This window comes from Chiloscyllium plagiosum, unplaced genomic scaffold (genome assembly GCF_037043375.1).
Source record: "Chiloscyllium plagiosum isolate Xiang-an unplaced genomic scaffold, Cpla_swu_hap1 HiC_scaffold_42, whole genome shotgun sequence".
NCBI lineage: Eukaryota > Metazoa > Chordata > Chondrichthyes > Orectolobiformes > Hemiscylliidae > Chiloscyllium > Chiloscyllium plagiosum.
Genome location: NW_028270180.1, coordinates 105,351,476 through 105,358,499, shown reverse-complemented (window position 1 = coordinate 105,358,499; position 7,024 = coordinate 105,351,476). Strand labels below are relative to the sequence as shown.

Below are 7,024 nucleotides of genomic sequence, written 5' to 3'. Positions count from 1 at the left end.
TTATTCTCCCCTTTAAGAATATTCTGCTCCCTCTCCGAGGCATCCTTGTACAAAAATTACACATTCGAATAATAAACCTTACATTCATCACATCATTACAAAATGATTACATAACACATGATGGTTTGGGGAGACCTTTTGAGAGAATGTGATGATTCAAAGGAGAATTTTTAAGCAGCAAAAGGGATTGATCTGGAACGCAATACTCACACACACACAATGCGAATATCCAGGTCCTGATGTACCGAGTAATTCAGAGTTTGGCAGAACATTTACTGAGATTACCATCTGAATGTCCACCTGTAATATCCTGTAATACAAGTTTATACAATCTGTCACTCTCAGTTCAAGTTAGAAACCCACACCATCCCCTCCTCCTGGCGCAGGATTACTGTACATAGTTACAACAGGTCATCAGGAAGGGGAATGGAATGTTTTGTTTAGAGGGTTTTCAGTATGAGAGTTTGGAGTATATACCTGAGAGTAACGTGAGGAAGTGGTGGTGAGACCACCATATCTGGAGTAATGTGAGCAGTTTTGGTCCCTTTAGATAAGGAAATGTGTCACTTTATTGGAGGCATTTCAGGGAAGATTCACTAGTAGAAAGTGCGGACTGCAGATGCTGGAGATCAGAGCTGAAAAATGTGTTGCTGGAAAAGCGCAGCAGGTCAGGCAGCATCCAAGCAGAAGGAGAATCAACGTTTTGGGCATAAGCTGAAGAAGGGTTTATGCCCGAAACATTGATTCTCCTGCTCCTTGGATGCTGCCTGACCTGCTGTGCTTTTCCAGCAACACATTTTTCAGCAGGGAAGATTCACTGGGATGATCCCTGGTTTGGAGAGATTATCTTTTAAATAAAGGCTGAACAGGTTGGGACTCTACTCACTGGATTTTGGAGAAAGAGAGGTGATCTCATTGAGACAGATGGGATTCTTAAGGGGTTTGACAGGATAAATACTGAGTGGATGTTTCCGAGTGTTAATACTGAAAAGGGAGTCTGGAACCAGATTCTGGGTCAGTCGCGGAATCAAGGGTTCTGCTTCAGATTCGTCAAGTTTAAGGCGACACAGAGGCGGGTAAGGGGTTTCAGTAGCAATGGAGCTGGGGTGAGGTGGAGACAAACAATGTTTAAGAGATTGGAATTCCCTGGTGTTTGGGATTGTGCAGATGTCTGATCAGAAGGTCACCTTAGGGTCAAATATAACAGCAATATTGTGAAGAACGTATTTCTGCCTCAGACAGTTACCAGGGAGAGGGAGAGGCTCAGCAGTAAGAGAAAGGAGTTTGGAATAACAACTGAAGGCAATGGGTTTAACCGTTACAATGTTTCATTGGAGGAAACTGCAGCTAATCAAGTAGTGGGAATGTGATAAGCAGTTTGGTAACTGAGTAACAGTGGAACAATGGAGAGGGATGGTGGGGAGGGAGAGCTGGGCAGTGTCAATGTACATGTGAAACCTAACATGGTGCTTTTTCACAACATCAACTCCTGGCAGTATGTAGGTGAGATACAGGAGAGAGCAAGGATAGATACTGGAGGGACACCAAATGCAAGGAATTCAGAAAGGAAAGAGAGAGTGGAAATGGAGCAGGATTTTCCAAAAACCATGAGGTCAAAAGGAAGCTTTTCAAAGAAGGGGAGAGAAGGGCATAACCAGAAAAGACAGACAGCCAGAACAAGGAACAATATCTGTGAATCGGTGAGGAGGAGGAGGAGACAGAGTGTTGGAAAGTCTGTGGTTTAGCAAGCTTTGGGTAAATTGTAAAGATGAGCTCTGATAAGGCTTAACAAGAGACTGGAGAAAGATGTAGGTTTAGGACAAAAACCAGGAACACCACGTGAGGCAGTTTGGCTCGGTGGGCTAGTGGGAGGGAGGGAAGCAGCAGATCGGATTATCTCAGTCATGGTGACAGAGAAACTCCATGTGCTCCTCACTCATGTTATTGGAGGGGAGGATAGAGGAGACAGGATGATGGACAGTGTTTTACAAAGAAACAAATCCAGGGTTAGTGATATTTAAAATGAGTGAACAAACCTGATGTGTTTAGCTTTTATCCAGAATATTAAAACAAACGACTGAAGTCCTGGTTCGAATCCCATCTTTATAGATGGTGGAATCTGAATTCACGAAAAAATAACTGGAATTAGGAATCTCCTGATTTCCATGAAACCATTGTCAATGGTAAAAAAAATCCTGCCAACCTGACAGCGGCCCAGCCAGCTACTCACTGTACTAATCACTGCAAAGTCTCAACACAGGATTGAAGCTGGATGGACCATGTGGCATCTAACAAGGCACCAGAAATTACAACCACAGAATCAGCCCTCTCGATGGTGCAACGTCCTCCTCACTAACATATGGTTTTTGGTGCCAAAATGTGGAGAGCTGTACCTCAGACTAGTCAAGGATCAGCCTGACATAGTCATATTCACGGAATCATCCCTTACAGACAATGACCAGACACCACCATCACCATCCCTCGATATCGAGAGTGTGGTGCTGGAAAAGCACAACAGTCAGGCAGCATCAGAGGAGCAGGAGAATCGACGTTTTGAGCCTCAGCCCTTCATCAGTCTGATCTGGTGCTTTTCCAGCACCACACTATCGACTCTGACCTCCAGCATCTGCAGTCTTCAATTTCTCCTAAAATCTCTGGATATGTCCTGTCCCACCGGCAGCACAGACCAGACAGAGGTGGTGGCACAGTGGTGTACAGACAGGGAGGATTCGCCCTGGGAGTCTCATGGCTCCTGCTGATTACCATGTACCGTCCTCCCTTGGCTGATGGATCAGTTCTCCTTCATGTTGAACATTTGGAGGAAGCACTGAGGCAACAAAATGGTGTCAAACATACTCTGGGTACAGGATTTCAATGTCCACAATCGAGACTGGCTCTGCAACAGAATTACTGACTGAGCTGGCCAGGTCCTAAAGGACATAGCTGCTCAACTGAGTCTGCAGCGTGTGGTGAGGGAACCAACAAGAAGGAAAAAAACATACTTGATCTCATTGTTATGAATTGACAAGCTGCAGATATGTCTGGCCATGACAGTTATCGGTAAGAACGACCATCACATGTTCCTTTTGGAGACAATGCCTTGCCTTAAAGTTGAGAAAACCTCCGCTGTGTTGAGTGGCACTATCACCGTTCTAAATGGGACAGACTTCAAAGAGATGTAGAATCTCAAATAGGGTATCTATAAGGTACTGTGGGACATCAACAGCAGCAGAACTGTACTCCAGCACAATCTGTAATCTCATGGGTTTGTAAATCCTGCTCTCACCCATCACAATGGACAGTAAAGGAGGGCTTGCCATGAGCAGCACCAGGCAGACCTAAAAATGAAGTGCTAATCTGGTGAAGCTATCAAACAGAATTACCTGCATATCAAACAGCATCAGCAGCAAGCAACAGAGCTAAGTGATCCTACATTCAATGGAACAGATCGGAACTCTGCAGTTCTGCCACATCCAGTTGTGAACGGTGATGGACAATTAAACAACTCACTGGGGGAAGCATCACAGAAATCCCCACCCTTACTGATGGAGCGGCCTCACACATCCATGCACCAGATAAGATGACAGCATTTGCAGCAATCTGCAGCCAGAAGTGCAAAGTGGGATGATCCATCTCAGCCTTCTCCAGTGGTTTCTAACATCACAGATGTGAGTTTTAAACCAGTTCGATTCAGTTTGAATCACATCAAGAAATGGTTAAGTAGTGTAAAGGCTACTGGCCCTGCCAATATTCTGGCAATCATACTGATGGCTTGTGCTCCAGAACTTGCCACCCACCGAGCCACGTACCGCTCCAGCACTGGCATCTACCGACAATGTGGAACATTGCCCAGGGATGTTCAACACAAAAGCACAGAACAATCCAACCCAGGCAATTTCCATCTATCAGTCTACACTCGATCAGCAGTAAAGTGATGGAAGATGTCATCACCAGGGCTACCAAGCAACAGCTGCTCTGCAACAGCCAGCTGAGCGACACTCACTTTAGGCTCCACCAGGGCCAATGAGCTCACGATTGTGTCACCGCCTGATTCACAAACTGACAACCAGCTGAATCCCAGAGGTGAGGTGAGGGTGATAGCTCAGCCCCACTCCAAGATCACTATTTTGAGCTGATTTCACCCTTGTCTCAACACAATGTGATGAAAGTATATGAGCTATCTCTAGACTTCATTATCCAAACTCACTCCCTGGCCAGCTTCCCACATTCAACCTCCCTGTAATCTCAAGAACATCTAAATATCTGCTTGTTGATTCATCAAAAGTCTCCTATTCATAAGCAACAACATAGAGTCATAGAGATGTACAGCATGGAAACAGACCCTTCGGTCCAACCCATCCATGCCAAACAGATATCCCAACCCAATCTAGTCTCACCTGCCAGCATGTGGCCAATATCCCTCAATTTAAATTTCTCACACTTGATTTAATTCCTGGCTGTGATAATCCCTAGCTCCCTGCACCACACACACTTTGAGACCTCGACAACCCATTTTCTTTGAGACTCCCAACAATTTGTTAATTCATTACTTCATCTGTGTGGCTGTTTCTACAGTTGCTGAAGCAGCATGGTCTGAAATTCGCAACCAAAATCTCACAGGTCTGTTTTCCACCTTTAAGACATCCCTCAAAACCTACTTTTGGTCACCTGACCTAATATCTCCATCTCTGGCCTTATGTCTAAAGTTCTCAATAGTATTTTTGTGAAATTATAAGCATGATAATAAAAATACAAACTGTTGTTGATTTGACATTATTTTCAAATCATCACTGTTGCTGTAATGAATAATCTATAATGTCTCTGACCCAACCATATTGTAAGAGCACCTTCACCACACAAACTGCAGCTGTACAAGAAAGTCAAACATCACCCTCTCCACAAGCAACAGGGCTTTGGCATTAATCACTGGTATCTGTGGAAGGAGAAACACAGTTGATGTTTCATGGAGTGCAAAATGGATTACAGGGAATGAAAATGGTGCAGAATTTGACAGCCAGAAATGGAAGGAAAATACACTTGTTTTTTGGAAAAAAGAATTCTTGACTGTCAAAAATATTCAAGAAAAAAGTAATCTGATAATCTAGCAGCACATGGTCAGGGGCTGGGCCGCAGCGAAAAACTCATTTGCAAAGGTCTATAAAAGTAATAATACAGTAGTAAACAGACCAAAAATACACCCATGGTTCGAGACTGAGGAAGCTAGATATTGACAAAGTGGTGATGAGGGAGCCCAGAGGTGAATCAGAGCTGTATTGGCTGCTATGATCACAAAGACTCTGTACCAGAGAAAGGCTGCACATGCGCCTGGCTGCACCTTGCCCCCTACAAAGATGGCGGCTCCGCACGTGTCCCGAATAAAGATGGCGGCGCTCACTCAGGCCTGCAGCCGCGCTGAGGCAATTCCCCATTTACTGCAAACACGGGACTGGGACGTTCAAGTTTGTGTTTTCCGACGTGCACAATTTGTTTGTAAAATATCTCCGCTCATAGTAACACAGTTTTCTCCCGTTTCCCTGTTTATTTCTTTCCTTACCGTATCCTTTCTCTCCATAACTTCCCGAACATTCATTACAGCGACTCTGCGCCGCGCGCGTGATCACATGGTTTAGTTTAGCTCCGCCTTTCATTCACTTTGATTGGTTGGAGGACCAACATCCCGCTAAGTCATCCAGCTCTGCCCACCGTCCTTTCATTGGTCCGGTGCTGACATCAATCACCCGGATCCCTTTGGTAGCTCGAGCATGCGCAGTCTGTCATCCTTCAGCTGATATGTTGGATAATGTGATGGGAAAGTTTACTGAGGTTAAGAATTTCCTTTGTATGAGCTCTGCAGGTAGATTTCCTTTATTCATGGAGGGAATTGCCTTCCTACTCATGACTGTACAGCTGTGATTGATGAATCAATGCCACCTGAATCAGTACAAAAACACCCCATTTTCATTCCTTTTCACAACATCTGAGATCTTTCGCACATTGTATCACGCTCTTCTTTGGAAACAAAAAAAAACAGGAATCTGAGCAGGAGTAGGGCATTCATTCCCTTCAGCTTGTTCCCCCATTCTATCAGATCATGGCTGGGCCAACCCAGACCTCAACACCTCTTTTATGTTTGATCCGCATAGCCCTCAACTGCTCAATATTTCAAAAATCTATCTGTCCTCTTTTAAAATAATTTGAGATAGAATCATAGATTCCCTACTATGTGGAAACAGACCCTTCAGCCCAACAAGCCAGAACAACCTCCAAAGAGTAACCCAACCATTCCCCTCCCACACAACTTTCACAATTGTTTGGGTGCGGAAAGTCTAGCCATTCACTGAGAGAAAAAGTTCTTTACTTTTTCTAAAATGAATGTTCCCTTATGTAATGTCCCCTGTTTGAGACTTCACTGGTGCGAGAAGATCGAGTCAACATCTACTCTGTCCAGCTCCTCAGAATCTTGTTTCCAGAAGATCACCCCTGCTTATCTATTCTTGATAGGTCAACACTTTCGTCCTCGAAGCACCTAATTGAATCTTTTTTGAATGGTCTCCGATGTTGGTTTATCCTTTATTAAATATGGGAGCTAACATTGTATACAGCACTGCAAGTGAGGACTCAGCAACAGCCAGTGTGGAAAACCAATCCTCAATCCATGCTAATACATTACGCCGATACCATGAGCTCCTAAATTGAGCAATTAACTTTTATGTAGCACCTTATCATTTGTATTTTTAAAATCCAAATACAGAACATCATTGGATTGCCCTTTATCAGACCTGCTTGTTTTCTCCTCAACGCACTGTCGCAAATTTGTCAAATATAGTTTCTCTTTCACAAAACCCATGTTTAATGATAAGCTTTTCTAAATGTCTTGCAATTTCTTACTTTAATATTTGACTCTGTAGATTGTTTCAGTAGATTTGCTAAGTATGATTCCCCTCTCTTAAATCCATGCGGACTCTGTCCAATCCTGTCACTGTTCAGTAAGAAACTTGACTGTACTCCAATGTAGTTAGTAAAT

The 7,024-nt window shown here is 43.9% G+C and overlaps 1 long non-coding RNA gene across 1 annotated transcript; it reads right to left on the bottom strand.

Annotated features, from left to right (window-relative positions):
- Positions 1-209: 209 nt before the first annotated feature.
- On the bottom strand, positions 210-5,594 carry LOC148138073 (uncharacterized). Its single transcript, XR_015754183.1, has 4 exons — positions 5,555-5,594; positions 4,827-4,933; positions 2,037-2,119; positions 210-310 (listed from the first exon to the last, which is right to left on the bottom strand). It is a non-coding gene; the product is annotated as an uncharacterized LOC148138073 (long non-coding RNA).
- Positions 5,595-7,024: the final 1,430 nt, after the last annotated feature.